Below are 21,134 nucleotides of genomic sequence, written 5' to 3' on the forward strand. Positions count from 1 at the left end.
TATGGACTGGCACACACTTGTACCTTGTTGGTAAATATCCTTTTCAGTCAATGTCGAGCACCTTCGAAAAAATCTCTTTCATTCAAATGAAATCACGAAAGGATTGTCGATCTCTAAATCTGTGCCATGAAGTACGTTATTTCAGAGAGATAGTAGTCAATGCAACATCCAGAATATGGATATTGTGCATGCACCAACTGACTATTTTTTCTTTATTGTTATTTATCTCCCACCCGTGCCCCATATGAGCAGGTGTGTACATACATGACTGAAGACGAGTGGAGAAGGGTATCATGGAAATGTAGCATCTAAAGGTAGTGCATAGGTGGGTGTTTATGTGGGTGGACGTTGGGAGGAGGGATATGGGAAGAGTGGAGAGGGATGCAGTTCTGAGCCAGGTCTTAGAAAGTGAGTGGAGTGTATTGGGGGGAAAGGGAACCCTGGCGAGGGATGGGTGGTAGGGATCTCCTAGGTCTGGTAGGGTGGGTATATATTAGGGCGAATTTCATGATTGGGTAAGGGAAGGGATTAAAGTTTCGTTGGGAGAGGACGTGGAGGGTGTGGAGGTGTAGTGTTGGGAGAATTTGGTGGTAGAGGTGCGGCAGGGTAACAAGATCAGTGATCAGGAGGGAAACTAAGTGGTGGGTGGTGTCCAGTTTACGGGTAATGCAGGATATAAGGAGATGTTCAAAATGGAATAGTAGACTGGGGAATTTTATAAGTTGGTGGAGGATGGTGGGGAAGAGTAAGCGGATCCGAAAGGCTAGGCGGAGTGCATGGCGTTGGAGGATCTGTAGGGCTGATAAAAGGAGGGCAGAAGGCCATGTCACATTGGCATAGCAGAGGATGGGTCGGATTAGGGCTTTGTAGATTTGGAGGGTTGTGGAAGGGTGCAATCCTCATGTTCAGCCAGTTAATAGTTTTAGTAATTTTAGTTTATTGTGGACTTTCTGATGAATGGTTAGTAGATGGAGATTCCATGTTAGTCTGCAATCAAGTGTTAGGCCGAAATATTTTGGTGTGTTAGGTAATTGGATAGAACGATTGTAAATGGTAAGGTAAAAGTCATGAGACCGGAAGCTGCAGGCGGCTTGGCCTGTAATTATTGTCCGTGTTTTGATAGGGTTGATTTTGAGGAGCCACAGGTTGCAGCAGGAGGCGAACTCATTGAGATGGAGCTGGAGGGATCGTTGGGATTTCTGAAGGGTAGGGTAGAGGGCGAGGAAGACTGTGCCATCGGCATACTGGAGGAGATGAACAGTAGGAGTGGGCTTTGCCATATTGGCAGTGCAGAAGACATCCAGCAGAGCTGAGAGGACAGAGCCTTGGGGCACACCTGCAGTGGTGTTGCTGATGATGACATAAGACGGGCGCTAGAGAGAAAGAAAGTGATTAGACGAACATAATTTATGGGAAGTGTATAGGTCTGGAGCTTGAAGAGGACCGTAGAATGCCACACACAGGTTCTAGGGAGACAAAAATGTCGAGGTACTGGAAGCTAGGAGCAAGATGTGGGAGCGAGGTATTGGTATGTACTGATGCACTCGTGGAGTCTCAGGAACAAAGAGTAATTGAAGTGGTGGTAATTAGGTATGGTGAAAGTGTAAAAGAGGTAGGACGCAAAGTGGTTGGCTTTGCTTAGATAGTCGGAGAGAGGGTGATTATCGTACGGGAGGGGGTAGGAGCGAGCAGGGTTGTTGCTAGCAAGGCAGTGAAATGCGTTCCACTACGTGGAAGAGTTTATGGACAGAGTGGCATTGAGGTTTGTGCTGGTTTGTCGCCAGACGCGGCGTTTCTTTGCAATCACCACATTTCAGATGTGTCGTTGTAGTTGTCGGTCGTGTGTAAGAACATTTCGGTCGTGAATCTGCAGGATTGGTAAAAGCGACGGGACTGACTGAGGAGTAAGAGAGCACATTTCGGGAGCGTGGGACGGTGGCGATAGGAGGGTTTCGTCGGAATGTGGCGATTTATGGCATTTGACAAGGTCTGTTGTAGTAAGGTGGTAGCATAGTGGATGCCATGGAGGTCTTGAAATGATAAGAGATGGCTTCCGAGTTCGGTAGCAAAGAAGTCACTGGATTTACGATGGTGCTCTGGACATTACAAAAGGTAGGACATGGGTCTTAATGGATGTGTTATCACTACGAGCAAAGCACGCTCTACAGTGTCCTCTCCTACCGACCACAAGGTTGATGAAGAGTTCTTATGGTAGAGCGTTCTATTGTTCCACCAGTGCGGTTCACGACTGCCGTATGGTCGTTGGTGCATGTGGACGTGACTCAGTACGTCTCTCCAACACATACCACACATGCTCGATGGGATTTAATCCTTGGGAATGGGCAGACCATTTCATTCACCGAATATCGTCTCGTTCCAAGAGCTCTTCTACGCTGTCGCACATTGTCATGCATAAAAATGACGTCGGGGCACCAGTGAAAAGAAGGGCAGGGGGAAGGAGTGCAGTGTCACAACGACGCTGACCGGTCAGCGTACCAGTTCAAAGATGTGGTGGTCAGTACGTCCATGCAGCATTATGACTCCCCACATGGTAATACCTGGACCATCAAAACTATCATGTTCGATAATGTTTTGGGTGCATTACATGTTCCCACCGCTTGCTATATGAGGGTATATCCAGATCATGTCGAAAATGGTCGTTTTCATGGTCCAGGTGTTATGGTGTGGGGAGACATAATCATATACCACGGTACACTGGCGACTCAACGTTATTGCGACACTGTACTGCTTCCTCATGTGCGCCTTTTCAGAGGTGCATTCAGCCGTGACTTCTTTGTTATGGATGACAATGTGTGACCGCATCGGACAGTGCAGGTGGATGAGCTCCTGGAACGAGAGAGTATTCGGCGAATGGACTGTGCTTCCCGTTCCCGCGACTTAAATCCCATCGAGCACAAGTGGAATGCGTTGGGAAGATGTATTCCGGCACGTCCACATGCACGAATGGCCGTCCAACAGTTGTGAATTGCGCTGGTGAGAAACGGAACGCTGTACCACAAGAACTCCTCATCAATATTCAGCAGGGAGTACATTGTATATCATGCTTTGACGTGGTGATTGCACACTTTACTAATGTCCCGCCTGTTGTAATAACCTGAGGACCAACGTAAATCGCAGTAACTTTAGAGTAATTATTATGTTTGAATAAAAGTGTCATTTCTGTTCGTCTCATTCCGTTTTTCTGGCAATTACCTTCTGTTCTACACTACGGGCCATTAAAAGTGCTACACCACGAAAATGACGTGCTACAGACGCGAAATTTACCCGACAGGGAGAAGATGCAGAAGATACTGTGATATGCAAATGATTAGCTTTTCCGAGCAGTCACACAAGATTGGCGCCGGTGGCGACACCTACAACGTGCTGACATGAGGAAAGTTTCCAACCGATTGCTCATACACAAACAGCGGTTGACCGGCGTTGCCTGGTGAAACGTTGTTGTGATGCCTCGTATAAGGAGGATAAATGCGTACCATCACGTTTCCGATTTTGATAAAGGTCGGATTGTAACCTATCGCGATTGCGGTTTATCGTATCGCGACATTGCTGCTCGCGTTGCTCGAGATCCAATGACTGTTAGCAGAATATGGAATCGGTGGGTTCAGGAGAGTAATACGGAACGCCTTGCTGGATCCCAACGGCCTCGTATCACTAGCAGTCGAGATAACAGGCATCTTATCCGCATGGCTGTAACGGATCGTGCAGCCATGTCTCGATCCCTGAGTCAACAGATGGGGACGTTTGAAAGACTACAACCATCTGCACGAACAGTTCGACTACGTTTGCAGCAGCATGAACTATCAGCTCGGAGGCGATGGCTGCCGTTACCATTGACGCTCCATCACAGACAGGAGCGCCTGCGATGGTTTACTCAACGATGAACCTGGGTGCACGAATGGCAAAACGTCATTTTTTCGGATGAATCCAGGTTCTGGTTACAGCATCATGATGGTCGCATCGTGTTTGGCGACATCGCGATGAACGCACATTGGAAGCGTGTATTCGTTATCGCCATACTGGCGAATCACCTGGCGTGACGGTATGGGGCGCCATTGGTTACATGTCTCGGTCACCTCTTGTTCGCACTGACGCCACTTTGAACAGTGGACGTTACATTTCAGATGTGTTACGGCCCGTGGCTCTACCCTTCATTCGATCCCTGCGAAACCCTACATTTCAGCAGCATTATGCACGACGGCATTTTGCAGGTCCTGTGTGAGCCTTTCTGGATACAGAAAGTGTTCGACTGCTGCCCAGGCCAGCACATTCTCCAGATATCTCACCAACTGAAAACGTCTGGTCAACGGTGTCCGAGCAACTAGCTCGTCACAATACGCCAGTCACTACTCTTAATAAACTGTGGTATCGTGTTGAAGCTGCATGGGCAGCTGTACCTGTACACGTCATCCAAGCTGTGTTTGATTTAATGCCCAGGCGTATCAAGGTCGTTATTACGGCCAGAGCTGGTTGTTTTGGGTGCTGATTTCACAGGATCTATGCACCCAAATCTCGTGAAAATGTAATCACGTGTCAGTTCTAGTATAATATATTTGTCCAATGAATACCCGTTTATCATCTGCATTTCTACTTGGTGCAGCAATTTTAATGGCCAGTAGTGTATATTGTACCAGTTCTTTCAGTGCGTGATGAAAGGTCATCTAGGTATGTTACTTGGCAGCTATACAGTACGCGAAAGTTAGTTTCGTTCTTACGATATGTACACCAGTTGAAATGGTAGAAATTTATTGATACGTTCAGTGTAGTTACGCTTTGCATATAACATTGAAAGCAAAGATTGGTTATTACAGGAAATAAGTGAATATAAGTCCCACGTCGTAAAATGTTCTTCGACGTTTGTCGAAACGGCTACTCTCTTCAGGTATTGCTCCGAGAGGTATCAGCGTCAACTATGTATGCTTCTCGTGCCATCAGGCGATTTGCAGTGGCGTAAGATTTTCTGTAAAAGTGACACTCGCTGCTACAAATTCTTATCACTTAAACGAAACACAATGACGACTGTTGCGGCAGGCCTTTAGCGCAAACTATGAGTTGTTCTGTACTGACTCTAAACCGAAAAGCTGACCCACCTTATTTAATTGTACGTAAACAGAAACAGTTTCAAACAGCATCATTTCATTTCGGTAATAAGACAGACTTACGATCTAAAACGCAAATTAGTTTTCTGCCAAAAGTACAGTTTAATGTTTGAAATTCGTGTATAATCGTTGGAAATGCTTTTAAAAGTTTTTTTTTTCTTATGATACGTGCATGGGAAACGCCTCGCTTGACGTGTCGAGCAATGTGTGTACGAGCGAATTCAGAGATCACTTGGCACGGAAACGTCATTGGAGAACGTACAGTTTGTAATGGTCTAGTTTTCCTGTAATTAAAATATTAAGAAAAATTGATGCTCCTCCAACACTAAATGCCGCACACAAAACTTGATAAGTAGTCGCGATGACTGGTTTGCAAATTAAAATTACTCTGAATATAGCTGCAGTGTCGAATATCTCCGTAGTCATTAATTATACAAGCCTGTGACAATTTATGTTATGCGTCCGCTAAAAGATGCAGTCTGTTTGGTGTTTGTGTTTTGAAAGCCGCGGAATTGGAGGGACTCAGATATTTGTTGCTGGCCTGCTACTGTTGTTCCGTGCTCTTACTGCATTTCTTAAGATTTTGTTGATTGTGGACGGACGCAGTCGTTCATTCGTGTTGCATGCCAGTCGCCTCGTCTCGAAGCCATGTTCAGTAACGGAGTAGGCCGCTGCAAGGACCACTGTGTTGTTGAGAACACTCTCTTTGAGGTTGTTCCTGAAACGGCCCCTCGCGGCACTATTATTGAAATTTCCATTATAATAATAATTGTTGTTTCCATTTAATCAATTTCTAAGTCTTCACGGATAAGATGGTTGGTCGTGACTATTATTACTGCTACTATTATTGCCATTTCCGTTCCTGGTGTAGCTCGGATTTGCTTCAATCGGTCTTATTTGATGGCATATTTCTCTTTACCTTTGATCGTCCCCCTCAATTAAATCAATGTGATCAGGAGTGGTCATAAACGAGTCTAAGTTCTTATCATTTATGTACAAAAGCTGATTCCTTATATTCATGGGTAAGTATCCTGAGTATGTCAGGTAAAGGAATTGGTACGTCCCAGTATAATGATTTATTAATATATTTCTCAAAATATTTCTTCAGGGATCCTCTAGAGAACGAGAAAAGCTCAGGATATAATATTTCCTGCCTTAGTCTTTCTTGTATTCCAGCAGACCAGTATTTTGATAGAAAAGCCTGTTCAAATTCTTTATATACTTCACAGGACAATATTTGTCCAGATGCCCACAATGCTCCTGCTCCTTGAATATATCCTAACACAAAACTAATCTTTTGCCATTCTGTCCAAGATCGTGGAACTAGAACTCGATAAAGCTTCTAATGAAAACTACAGGATGAACATTCCTTTTATCAGGATTAAAGATTTGGAATTGTCTTTGTTTAACCATTTTTTCTTCTAGCGCACTACGACTCCAAAAATCATGCTGTTCAAAATCTTCACGGTGACAATCTGGTCGATCAGCTCTAACCTATGACGTTATACTTCTGTCTGCGTCTGACCTTGACGTTGACGGAATGTCACGCATAGATTGAGAATTTTGTTTCTTGCTTCGCACGGTTTCCAAATCCTCCTGCGAGAGATTTAACGATCTTCCAATATTTTCCTTCCAGCGCGAAATTTCCTCACCAAGTTGGTTACGGACTTCCTTCTACCCTTTGGTAAAGAAATTCTCTTCGGAACTATCAGAAATCGACTGCAAAGCTACTTTCACTGTTCCTTCGATCTTTTCAGAAGAAAAATTCTGCCGTTCTAATGTTATTTCTGAAAATTTTCCGGTAAGTATATTGATTCTATGTTCAACATTCGTCTGGTTTTCCTTGACTTCGTCGAACTGCCTCTTTAGATTGTCTTGTGATTCTATTATTTCAGGTATCATAGCCACGGCACACTGCATGTCCTCTTGTGCTTGTATTCATTGAGGAACAAGTTCGACTTGTTTTTGTATCGTGTCTATCCTGACAGATATATGTTCGGTTAGTTCCACTTTAAATTTATTGGTAGTTTCTTGACATTGCTTGCGGACCTGCTCAATTTGAGCAATGAGATTTTGTTCGGTTCTTTCTGCCTGTTCTTTTATTTCCTGTGTCTTGGTATTTAACCTGTGATCTAGTTCATTAAAGCTTTCTCGTAATTGATTCTGTAATTCGGTTTGCCCTTCTGCTAAGAGGGATAGCTGCTGCATAATCACAATTAACGAGTCCACAACATTTTGATCTGGTGTCTTACGAACATTGTCTGAACCAGCGGGGGTTTCTATATTGCTACCGCTATCGACAACAGTCTCAGAATTGCTCTCTGTGGCCTCTACTTCGACGCAAACAACTGAAGGCTGTTGCACGTCTTGTTGCTGATGCATGGACATTTTATATGCAGCTCTAGTTAATACCATGAAATAATTATCTATCACAGTTTATAAATCACGGAATATTGTTTCAAAATTAATGTCTTAACCAAGTTTAACATTCAGATTAATTCACTGAGGTAGTCAAGTTAAATGCTCACACACGAAATAATAATCACACAACATTAAAATTCTACAAGCTAACTACTCTCTGAAAAACTTATTTCCAAGATACTTCAAATTCTATTTTAACTACAAAATTAAAAATTGATTTGTTCTGGCCTTTATCTGGAGTGCACTTCTTGTCTAGTAGGTGAAATCTTTCCTATCGGCAACCTTTACTGTCAGCACAGGATATCTCTGCAGCTTAGTTCCAGCTAGTTCTTGTAGTTTATCATGAAACAGAAAATACATGTACTACAGAACAATCCAAGAGAGTCCTGTCACTGTCGCCTATATAATTGTTATTAATATTGTGTTTATATTGGTTGCTGGTGAGGAGGAAATTTAGTTATTAGTACTTTATTAATGATCTCATTCATAAGCAGCCATATCACAGTCATCACAGTCGCTCAAGAAAGTTATAATTAAGCTTTACTCGTTTAATCAGAATCGGACGATGACTCTCCTTGTCCGCAGTCTCGATGATACGAAGCGACCTGCAAACCTGTGTAAACAAAATGTCTTGGTTTTCTTGCGTTGCTTAGTGAGTCGGGAAACCTCAGATCAAGCGGAAAGTTTGCTTTGATAGAGTTTAATTATCCGATGAAATAATGGAGCTCTTGGATCTAATAATTGCAGGTTCGTTTCCGAACAAAACGACACCTCCGTGCGTATTTCCAATTAGAGAATACACATATAATGAAATTCGTTACAGACCTTTGATGTAAATCCTCAGTATATATTCTCTTGATTATCATACAATATATTTCCAATCTCTTTCTTCCAGTAATCTCGATAGCAAAATTACAATTATTCAGTGCGGCTATTCGGCACGGAGAAAATCCTAGAAGTCCTCTCAACACACACCAGAGAGAATATTACAAAGAGTAATTATGCGCTCATGGAATAGTAATAGTACTGTACTACTTTGCTCATCGATTCTGCGAGTATATAGATGGTCAAGAAGGAAACGTAATTCACTCATAGAATTGTGCAGGGATAATTAGTAGAATATAAAGGGATATTACACGGTCACAGTACACTTCAATGAGCGTCTCTCACGGTTACTCAATACTCACTTTCACCTGCCACGTGACTTAGTGGGTGATGTTTTTCCGTTTTCTCTGTACGCAGTACAAATCTTTAATATGGTTCCTCTTGAAACACCAAACAATTCGTCTAATTTGGGTACGGGAACACCATAAGAGCACCAAAAATTCGTCCACATTCGAATTCACTTAGCCCCGAATAATGCACTTCCAGTTCACCTGACTCTGTCATGAGCAAGACTGACACTTGCCAAGTATAGAGGACACTGCACAGGTGTCGTTCGTGGTGAATTACAACAGAGCAACCTGCAAGCGTTGCTGGTATCTGCGTTTATGCGCAGTCATCCTTTCTCGCGGTGTTTCCATATTTTTATTCAACCCTTGTATCTTGCGTACACGACTGAATAGTTCAGTCAAGAATGCCTCTCCTAAGGACCTAAGTAACTCTGAAGGAATGCCGTCTACTCCATGTAACTTGTTTCGCTTTAGGTCTTTCGTACATCTGTCAAAGTCTTCTAGTATCGTACCTCGAATCTCATCTTCATTTATTTCCTGTTAGCTTTCAGTGATATTGGCTTCAAATTTCTTTCCCTTGTATAGGCGTTCTAAGTATTCCTTCCAATTTTCAACCTTCCATTCTTTGGCTAGACGGGCTTGGCAACTGAGCTCTTAATATTGATACAGGAGGTCTTCGTTTCTCCGAAGGTCTCTTTAATTTTCCTACAAGCTGTATGTATTTTTAAACTTTGAAGTTCAAATTAAATGCCGAATTTTTTATTCCCGTAATTTCCCTGCATTGCTATCGTCCAGTACCGCTGCAATCACCTTAACATGGTACCGCCGCGTTCTTCCCCCACTCTTTCCTAATAAGAGTTTGTGCTCCGTTTCTGATGACATCATCGTCGACAGGGCGTTAAACCCTCCAAATTAAAAATTGGCATTTGACAAGGTTGTGGTCTGTTCTACGTCACCCTCATGTACTACTGACTTGGCCTATTATGTGACCAAAGGCTTCCAAGGGAACGCAGCTTGTCGTCTTGCCGTTGTAAGGGCTGGTCTGGAACCGTCCCAAGCGATGCCGGAGAGGTAGAGGCTTTCGGCATCAGTGGTGGATTATACACACATCAAAATAAGTTTTGCATCTCCTCCGCTCCCAGAACTCCTGAAGACAGACGTTAACTGTGGGTATTGTATTACGGAGACAGTCCCTTTGACTGTTCAGAGATGTCATTAAACCGGCCCAAAACTGTAAACAACCAGGCATGAGCAGCGCCTGCTATACGGAGGGGGTCCGACAGTCGATCAGTTCCAGTCATTGCACCAGGAAGGAGGTACACGGCTCGTGTTGTCTGTAGTTCAACCATGCCTAGACGGTCAATACCGTGGTTCGATCGCGTTCACATCGTTACTTTGTGTCAGGAAGGGATCTCAACAAGGGAAGTGTCCAGGCGTCTCGGAGTGAACCAAAGCGATGTTGTTCGGACATGGACGAGATATAGAGAGACAGGAATTGTCGATGACATCCCTCGCTCAGGGCGCCCAAGGGCTATACTGCAGTGAATGACCGCTACCTACGGATTATGGCTCGGAGGAACCCTGACAGCAACGCCACAAAGTTGAACGATGCTTTTCGTGCAGCCACAGGAAGTCGTGTTACGACTCAAACTGTGCGCAGTAGGCCACATTAAGAGCAACTTCACTCCCGACGTTCATGGAGAGGTTCATCTTTGCAACCACGACACCATGCAGTGTGGTACAGATGGCAACAACAACATGCTGAACTGACCGCTCAGTATTGGTATCACGTTCTCTTCACCGGTAAGTGTCGCATATGCCTTCAGACAATTGTCGAAGACGTGTTTGGAGGCAACCCGGTCAGGCTGAGCGCCTTAGACACACTGTCCAGCCAGTGTTGCACGATGGAGGTTGTGGTGGTAATATGTGGGGCGGACGTACGCCGGTGGTGGTCAAGGAAGGCGCCGTAACGGTTGTACGATACGTGAATGTTATCCTCCGACCGATAGTGCAACCATATCGCCAGCATGTTGGCGTGGCATTCGTCTTTATGGACGACAAGCCACGCCCCCATGGCGCACATCTTGTGAATGACTTCCTTCAGGATAACGACATCGCTCGACTAGAGTGGCCAGCATTGTCCTACAGACATAAACCCTATCGAACGTGCCTGGGATAGATTGAAAAGGGCTGTTTATGGACGACTTGACCCACAAAGCACTCTGAGAGATCTACGACGAATGGCCGTTAAGGAGTGGGAAAATCAGGACCAACAGTGCCTTGATGAACTTGTGGATAGCATGCCACGACGAAAACAAGCATGCATCAATGCAAGAGAACGTGCTACTGGGTATTGGAGGTACTGGTGTGTACAGAAATCTGTACCATTACCTCTTAAGGTCTCGCTGTATTGTGCTACAACGTGCAATGTGTGGTTTTCATGAGTAGTAAAAAGAGCGGAAATGATGTTTATGTTGATCTCTATTCCAATTTTCTGTACAGGTCCCGGAACTCTCGGAACCGAGGTGATGGGTAGTAAGGTAAGGGGTCTCTAGACAGACGCGTTTAATATTTTCATGAGGGTGCTTACTAGCTGCACGTTATGCGACGAAAATAGAATCACGTCTTCATAACAGCCGAGACCGGATATGGCACACTCTAGAAAAAGTTACATCTTCGTCTATTTCTATTTTATGGGTTTTAGACCGTGGCCTAAGGCATTATTCCGGGCTTAAGTTTCGCCTCCTACTGCGGGAGACATCCTCAGCAGCTATAAAGTCGCAGATAATTTTTTAGCAACGACTGTTTGGCGGAAGTCACAATCGAAATTCGCTCATCAGGTTTATTTGTTTTTGGGGTATTATGTCCGTTTCCTGGTGATAAACGTAACACTGTATTAGCCGTTTTTGTCTGTGCACCATGTCACGGGTGCGGGATGGATGATAACCAGTATGGTGATTGCGCGAAACCGCCGAACACTGGCAACTGTTTGTCATTATCACCATTGGAAGGGGGAGGGGGGGCGGGGTTCCAACGCTATTTACATTGCCGATAAACTCTGCCTTGTGGCAGATGGTCCTGAGGCAGCTTAACAACAGGCAACGAGCATAGTGCATAGTGACGGTTACAATCATCACCGAAAAACAACAGCTTCACCATAAAAAGGTAGGAAGCACTGCAAATTTCTACGAACGGTATGACGTTGGCCCTTACATTGCATTCGTTGAAAGCGTGCAGGAAGAGAGATACAATGGGATATCATATACGATGGCTATAGGTCGGCTGACATATAAGCTGAGTTCGTGATCTGTAACCGTTTTACACAAATTACGTCATTTGGCCGTAGCTATGTTGAAATCGAATTAAATATTGTGGCAGCTGCTAATAATACGGCAAGAAGCTGTTTTTTTGCACATGAGGTTCTTCAAACATAGGTACCAGCTTTTCATACCAGACGATAGAGAATAAGGACGTTATTACTAAATTGTCAGAAAAAGAAATAATGACTGTCATGAAAAGTCATTATCCAGTACTCCAAATCGAAGTGTATGTTAAGAAAGTCAAGAAAAGTGGATGAATTAGCGAAACGTCGTGGCAAACATCACAGAACCCCCTGGATCCGACTATATATCAACAGTTCTTAGTTGTGACGCAGCGGCGATACAAATTGTCGTATGGCCAGTTTACACTTGAAACGTGTGGTAAGCAAACTGGAACAATTACCCAACAAAGCTTTAGGAAAATATGTAGACGTTTTCACAAATGTGGAGAAAGAAGAACAGACTGCGTGAATTTCATTGCTGGTATTGAAGAAGCTACAACGATATTCATCCCACAAAATAGACCAGTTGTTCCACTGTGGAGGGACGAGTAATGCACTGGTACGTCACTGGAACGGAGAGACACCCTAAAACTAAACAAAAGGCACGCTTCGGAAGAAAATTACGCAAAATTCAATAGGCCGCAGGCGAAAATAGAACGACTATTCAAAGATAAGGAGAAATCTGCTTGGAGAAACTATAACAACCTTAACAAAGACTTAGGGAGCTTAAACAACTTGCGACGTAACGCGCTGTTTCGCACATCGACGGTGATTCTGCAACATAAATTGTCCACCTACCTCGATACTGCTGCAGATCTGGACACGTAACTCCTGACTGCAGCTACTTAAGACATCTCAGAAAGGCAGTGTTGAAGAAACTGAGAGTTCATAACTACACGTCGGACGCCGCTGTAAGTACAAAAAGCTGAAAGTAGTCTTGTGAACTCTAAATAATAAATCTGAAATGGGTTGCTGTTCAAATTTTTAAGTTCAAAGGTCCTCTTAAACTTGCATTAGGATCTTTTTTATTGCTATTAAGCAAGATCATCAGCCCACATTTGTTCAAATCATTAAAGTTCCTTTTCACAGTTCTCTTCACACTCAAACAGCCAGAACTTTTCATGTCCAAGTCCGAAATAATTTACGAGAATAACACAGTCAATAAACTGCTATTTACTTTTGCACTCGGCATTCAGTGGTTGTCTTTAAATAAAGTTTTTGCTCGCCATAAATACACAGCAAAAAAAATTTACTTAGTACCACCACGCTTTTAGTTCAAAGTGTACACACGCAATTTTCTCCAGAACAAAATATCTCTCGACTCTTAAAATTTCACAAATAGTTAATGGTAAACACTAGCTACCTTTATCACTGTACCGAAACGAGGAAGTCACAATATCACTTCATTTTACACATAATGCGTTCGGACACTGTCAGCATGACCGGCTCCTTCGAAAGCTAGTCCACCACTTCCTTCTTCTCTCTGCCTCTACAAGCACCTCGAACTCATGCGTTAGGTGTCAAACTGTCTCACTTGTTATTGGCTGTACAGAATTACGGCCAATCAGAACTGACTTTCAGGTTGCGGCTCGCGCCAAAATCTAGCAAGAACCAACCACTGCTCTCAGCTCATTGACGTCATTAAAACATTAAAATAAGCAACTTAGAACTCTCTTGTTAAACAAATAAAATGAAATAAACTTTAAGCTGTACTTTATGTCATACCCGTCATCCACTAATAGTGGAACCACTGGTGGATTCGTTCCCACGATACATAGCTGGAACACTTGCAAGTTCCTATAGAGAATTACAAACTGAAAATTTAATATTGGCGAATGTCCCACATACACTCACACAAGTACTCTCTTTCACACTCACCCTAACACAAAACATAAATATCTACTTCAAATTCTTAAAATTATTACTACACCAAAATTACGAAAGGTTTTCTAAAATGAGAACATTCCAAATTTGAATCTAAACACTGAAGATGTTATCATATCTTTTCAAATAGTCACAGTTGGTGAACTATATATATATATATATATATATATATATATATATATATATATATATATATAGTTTTTTAAGTGTTGGATACTTATATTTTTACTGACTTTTATTTCATTTTGTAACTTCCAAATTATGACAGTTATTAACTTCAGATTTTGACAGATTGTTCCTTTACACAACAGAAGGTTATGTAACTAATATGAAGTTCCTCAGGCTATTTCTAGATCAGTTATTAATTTTTATAGTTCCAGAGAATATAACTACTCTGTAAGCGCCTCACCGCTACTTTCACACGCTGCAGTCACGCCATATGGTCATGACGCACGTCTGCAGGACACAGCTCGCCCGTTGCTGATCGTATAAGATTCTGACTGCTTACACTGGAGCCCACATACATTCATGCAAGAAAGCTTTAATAGACAAATTGGCGATCGCACCCTAGCTGCGACGCCTCATACCTCCTGAGGAACTAAAAAATTTTAACCTCTTAAATTTTTCTATAAATCTTTTACCCTAACTAATGCGATACTTTCAAGCTCGAATTCAATTAAACTTTCCTAAGTATTAATATATGACATTCTTATTTATGTATATACATCATTCATTATTATCTAGGGCTGATGACCTTCAATCAATTAATTCTAAACATACTTATTACATCAACATTCGATGTAAAGAAAAACAAACACAATCTTTACAAAATTTTACAAATTACTGAAAAAGAAATAACACCTATAATCGTCATATTTTATAACATCGCTTTTTCTTCTTTACACATCTCTATGGTAAGCGTCTGTGTAACAGCATTTTATTCTTTGTACGTCACAAGCACACTAACAACAACATCGCTTTGGGGAGCGTCTGCATATGAACACTTACACCTTTCACTTTGCTAGCACTCGTCCAAATCAGTCCTGCTTTCGAGGTCTCTATGAGTCTCGTGCTATCTCTATACCGTGTCAGCGCACCTGAAAAATCCACCTGGCTTCAGATTCCATCCTTAACTGCTACTTCTTAACCTAACATGAATATACATCTCAAAATTCTTTTAATCCTTCTTACAATGACTTTTTCTGAATAATATTTTTAATATTTACATTTACTGATAATCTTTTCTGCAAAAAGTGAACTAACTTCCCATCAAGCATTACCAAAGTGGCACATTGAGTATTAATCTTTTCTTCAAAACCTCACTGCGATCAATCAAACAAGTAACTGTTACAATTTTATATTCAAATTACTTCTGAAAATCATTACACAAATAAACATCAAATTCCAGCCAATGCTTGTGGCTCTCCAATCCTGCATAAAACGTTACCTTTAAAAAAAACACAATATTATTAATTAAACAAATTTTCTCCATGCCCTCTCCTGTAGTCCTGTAAACCTGACATATACACCTACTTAAATATAATACACATAGAAATACAAATTATTAATGAATCCACTGTGAATCATTGCAACCTCTGTGGCTTCAACACCTTTTCCACAACTTTAGTTCTTGCCAACTACTGTGAACCTCGTAAGAGTCATCATCATAACCAAATACTAAAACCATCTTCCAATCAACCGTGTGGTTTTGAAACACACTTATTTATACTCTATATACAAGAAAAACAAAAGCTGAAAACACTTATATACAAAACACTTATTAAAAGCATTAATCTTGAAAATAGTTCTGCCGACTTCTGTAGCACTTCAACGTGTTACATTCAGATACATTTTACTATTTACTTAAGTCCACTTAGGGTGTCTCAAGCCAACCTTTTGCTGCTCTGTTACAATAACATCCACATCAGGTTTCACAAACTAGCTCGTTTACTGCTCAGCTTCGATGTCTCACAACTACAACGTCAGGTTCCACCAGTCACATTCAGTATTTATTACATAGTCATATCCATACCACAGTCACTCAGATTAGTGAAGGTTAATTATGTACATATCTATTCTTGGTTACTTCAGGTCCTTTCTTATGCCTCTTTCTTGCACTTCCACTTGTTTCTAAACTTTGATCCCTTTTGTTTAACCACATTACATCTCTTTGTTTATTACAATTACCAGGCAACACCTTGTCGCTCACTCATTTGTTTATTCATTACCACTGTCTTACAGTCAGCTATGCTGCTTTGTAAATACTTCCTTACACGCAATAGAACCCCTTCTGAGGGTATCCAGTACCTTCATGTCTAAATTTACTTAAATAATTCATCTCTTCCTGGACAGTATTACCATTGTCTTACCGCCAGCCTTGCTGTTCTGTAAATACTTTTCGTTTCTTCTTACAATAACAACATTCTGGTGTTTCCACAGCACTTAGCGCTCTTACTTAATACTAGTATAGTGAAGAAGGAAAAACGACAGTAAAAAGTTCTGAATGATGAAGAGGAAGAATGACAACACGAAATGAAAATTAAGTAACATTGCCATTAACTCGAGTCCTAGTGTTCGTCAAACGCTTAGCCTTGCAAAGTGTGCAAAGTCCTCTGAGGTTTTTGGTTACTCCTGGCTACGTCTCTTTTTTGTACATATCTCTTTAGATCAATAATATTTCTTAAGCCTACCAGCTTATGAGACTTCCCAAATTCCAATCGGTAAGCATTAGGGTGAGGTTTCTCTATTATGCTAAATGGACTCACATACTCGTCAGTAACCTTTTTGGTTTCCGAGGTAAGCTTTTTTGATTTCTCCTTGGTGTTTATTAAAGCTACATCACCTATTTGGAAGCTAGTAGGATTAGCTCTAGCAACGTGTCTCCTCTTTCTTTCCAGTGCCTTCTTCCTTATAGTAGCATGTGCTAGTTTATTATTTTCTTCCATACCTAAATCAGTAAGACTAGGGAATTCTACAAGATCAAACAAGATGTTATTTGGCCTAATTCCACACGTTAGTTCTTCAGGTGCAAATCCGGTGACATCATGTTTAAGATGGTTAATGACCTCAAAATACTCTATGTGGTTGGCCTACGCAGAATGTTTCTTGTGGCAGTAAGTTCTACATAATCGGTTTAGTTCCTTCATGATCCTCTCACACATATTACCTTGAGGAAAATATGCTGAGATCTTAATACGCTCTAACCCACGTTGTTTTAGGCACTCCTCAAACCTCTTAGAAATAAATTGTGGCCCATTGTCAGATAAGATAGCTTTAGGCACTCCTATAATAACAAAGTAATCTTTTTCCAATTTGCTTACTATTACCTTAGAATTAGCTTTCTTGATAGGGTAAAATCTAACGTACTTGGAAAAACCATCTACCATTACAAAAACATACTCCCAGCCACCTTGTAACACTGGTAATGGGCCGAATAAACCCTCTGCTACCAAATCCAATCAATTCTGTGGCTCTACAGAATACAGCTCACCTTGAATAATTTTATTGTTGGCTCTGACTTTCTGAAACCGATCTCATGATTCTAACCGCTGTTGAACCCCCTTCTTCACATGTTGTTAAATATCACCACTTCACTCAACTTAGCTATGCATTTACGAGCTCCGTAGTGTCCGTACTTACGGTGTATATAGTCAATTAACGCATCTATATGCTGTTCCGGGAAACAAATTTTCCAGTTCTCCTCTGTATTTTTCCTACGCCTAAATAAGACATCTTTATGCACCTTATAGTGTACAGATAGTTTTGGAAAATCAGGATAACCTATTCTGCTTTTTACTAGTTTGATATTGTCGTCTTGGTTTTGCTCCCTCCGCAGATTCTTACAAATACGTTTGATCGAGCCTTCATCCTGCAACTGCATAACTGCCAACAACACTTCATTACATTCTCTATTACAGATGGAATACACTCCCTGTCCGTTGCCTTTTACACTTCTTGATAAGGTGTCCGCCACAATGTTCTCCGAACCCTTAATATAGATCATTTTATACTTAAACTGTTGTAGCTACAGCGACCATCTCCTTAATCTGCCATGCTTAAGTTGACAGGTATCTAGATATGTGTGTGCACTATGGTCGGTGAAAATTAAAATCTCATGTCCTAAAAGATACTTCTCGAATTTTTGTAAGCCAAAAATTACAGCTAAAGCTTCTAATTCGGATATACTGTAGTTCTTTTCTGCATGTTGAAGGGACTTACTTGCAAAAGCAATGGTTTTGTGTACTTCTTCTTCTCCTTCTTTCTCAATCTGAAGCAGTTCAACTCCTAATCCATATCCACAGGCATCAGATCCAAGACAGAACGGTTTTGAAAAATCTGGGTGGTTTAAAACTTGACTATTAACTAAGGCTTCTTTTAGATCTTCGAACGCCTTCTGACATTCAATAGTTCACTTATATGCTACATTTTTCTTTAACAGTTCTCTTAAGCAAGGTGGATTAAACAATTGACCAGACACATATTTTCTGTAAAAACCAAAAAGACCAAACATCCCCTTCAGTGCTTTGCGTGTTGCTGGTGCAGCATAGTCTCGGATAGCTTTAATTTTCTCTGGATCAGGCATAATATCTTCTCCACTTACTACATGCCCCAAGAATTTGATCTCCTTCTTGACAAATACTCTCTTATCTAACTTTAACTTCATTCCCCCCCATTTTAATTGCTTTCAATACCTCATCTAGTAATAAACAATGTTTTCCCCAAGTAGGGATCGATATTAAAAGGTCACTACATACACAGGTACTCTTCTTAACAATTGGTCCCCTAAGACCTGTGACATAGCTCTTACAAATGCACATACACTTATATTTAGACCAAACGGCACCACCTTATATTGATAACATCTACTTTCAAATAGAAACGCCTTATACTTTCTTGATTCGTTGAATAAAGGAAAATTCCAGTAACCACAGGTTACATCCATGGATGTGAAGAATTTTGCCGCTTTAAACTTCTGTAACAGTTCTTCTATATTTTCAGGTCTCTCACTCTCAGATAATACTATCTTATTCAAGGCTCTAGCACTTAATACTAATCTGATCAAGCCATCCTTCTTTGGTACTATAACCAGCGGGTTGTTATAAACACTTATTGCTCTTTCAATGATCCCCCACTCTAGCATATTCTGAATCAGGTCACGTACTGCTTCCTTGTGCACTTCAGGAACTGCAAACGGTTTTTTGAAAAAATGAGCATCCTTTTTCATTGTCAAAAAACACTCGTAATCTTTAACTAGACCTGGCTGATGAGAAAATACTCCTATATGCTTAGTCAAAATTTGTCGTAGGTCATTTCTTTGTCCTTCATCTAGGTCACTTATTTCTAGCAATTTATCATTGATAATAGCTCTGACACTATCCAGCTCAGACGGATCCACTTCTTCACTTCCACCATACTCAATATAGCCTTCCATTAGTTTTATTGGCCTGCAAATAAGGATTGGCAAGTCATTTAGTTCTTCATCCTCACTTGGTCTCTTACCTATGAATGGTATAGTGATAAGGTTACCATTAATTCTTATCATTACGTCATTGGTCCTGAAATTTACCCGTCCTTCATGTTTACTAAGAAAATCGGCACCCACCAGCATATCAACACTTACTCCACTAATTACTAAGAAATTCTGCTTAATTGCTACCCCCTTTACCACTATGGGTAGAAATATTTCTTGCTTCATCACGTTTTTGGTTTTTCCCGTTGCTACAATTATATTTAGGCCACTTACTGGCATCCTTACTACTTGCTTATATGCTGGGAGTTCATTAACAAACTTTTGGGACACAGCACACACCTCTGATCCTGTATCAATCAAACACTTTACATTTTCATCAAAAACACTTATCTCTATTATTGGGTGTCCTATGTACTCTTTTATTTGCAGGTTCTACCTCATCTAGTAAATCCTGCACTGTTTCCCTTCTGCTAAAACCTATGTTCTGTGTGGATATCATATTTATGTTTACTGGGTCTTCCTCATGCTTAATATTATTACTACTAGTGGCAGCTCCTACAAGTCTGTCCACTATCGCTAAATTGAAACATCTTTCTAGTGTTTCCCTTTCTGTGTTTACCTCGGTTTCTGTGACCCTATACCAGATGTCGTCAGCATTATATATTTCCTCCTCTTCTTCCTTTCCCTCCTCCTCTTCACTACTCTCAATTACTTCAAATAACGTATCAAGCATCCCTTCGATCCCTGCTCCATTATTGATTCCACAACTGTCAGACAGTTCCTCCTCTGTGAATGTACTTCTTTACTGTTACTTTGGTGGGAAAAATTAATAACAAAACTCAGTTTATAAGTAACATTTCCAAATTGCTTCTTTTACATCCATCTTTTGGGAAACTGATATTAAAATGTGTAAAAGCAGTTATTTGCTTTCTTTAGTGGCATAGTAATGACACGAAGTTTTCTAATAATATTTGAAAATTTCCCAATGGCGAGGTTCTGGCAGAATTGAAGCTGTGAGGACGGGTCGTGAGTCGTGCTTGGATAGCTCATTTGGTAGAGCGCTTGCCCGCTAAAGGCAAAGGTCCTGAGATCGAGTCTCGGTCCGGCACACAGTTTTAATCTGTCAGGAAGTTTCAGTTTCAGTTAGTTTCGCTGTGTAGATTTACCTCCACCTCCTGATTCAAAACATTATTAGTACTTATACTTCTACAAATGTGTTCTTATTACAGGTGTTATTACTATTGTGCTCCCTTAGCTCTACATTGGGTAATTCTCTTGCCTCTTGCTGCTCCCAGTTATTCTCCCCTTCTTTCTTAGTGACTACATTAATACTAGGTGGTTGTACTGGTGCCGTTCTTACATATGGTTTCGCCAGCGGGTTCAACTGGTAGTGTTGTTGTCTACAAGCGCCAGCCTTCTTGTAGACTCTTAGCAGTTTTCCTGTCGAGGAACGTCACTGCTAACAGACGTCCTCCACCAGCTGTTTGCGTCATCTCCTGGCAGCCATACTGACCTCAGTCACTGACCCGATTATCATATGTCCGGCCTCTCCCTCGTGATCGACTTCTGTATCCGCTTCCTCCCTGTACACTCATTCTGTTTATGTTTACCTCGGCTCGATTTTCACTCTGCCTAACAGGATGTCTATACTCTCTCCTCGCGCTGTCCTCCTCTTTTAGTACAGAAAGGAAGGGCTCATCTTTGTAGTAATTATCGTAATACATGAAACGAAAGAATTTGTCATAGAA

Source organism: Schistocerca piceifrons, chromosome 7, assembly GCF_021461385.2.
Source record: "Schistocerca piceifrons isolate TAMUIC-IGC-003096 chromosome 7, iqSchPice1.1, whole genome shotgun sequence".
NCBI classification, from domain to species: domain Eukaryota; kingdom Metazoa; phylum Arthropoda; class Insecta; order Orthoptera; family Acrididae; genus Schistocerca; species Schistocerca piceifrons.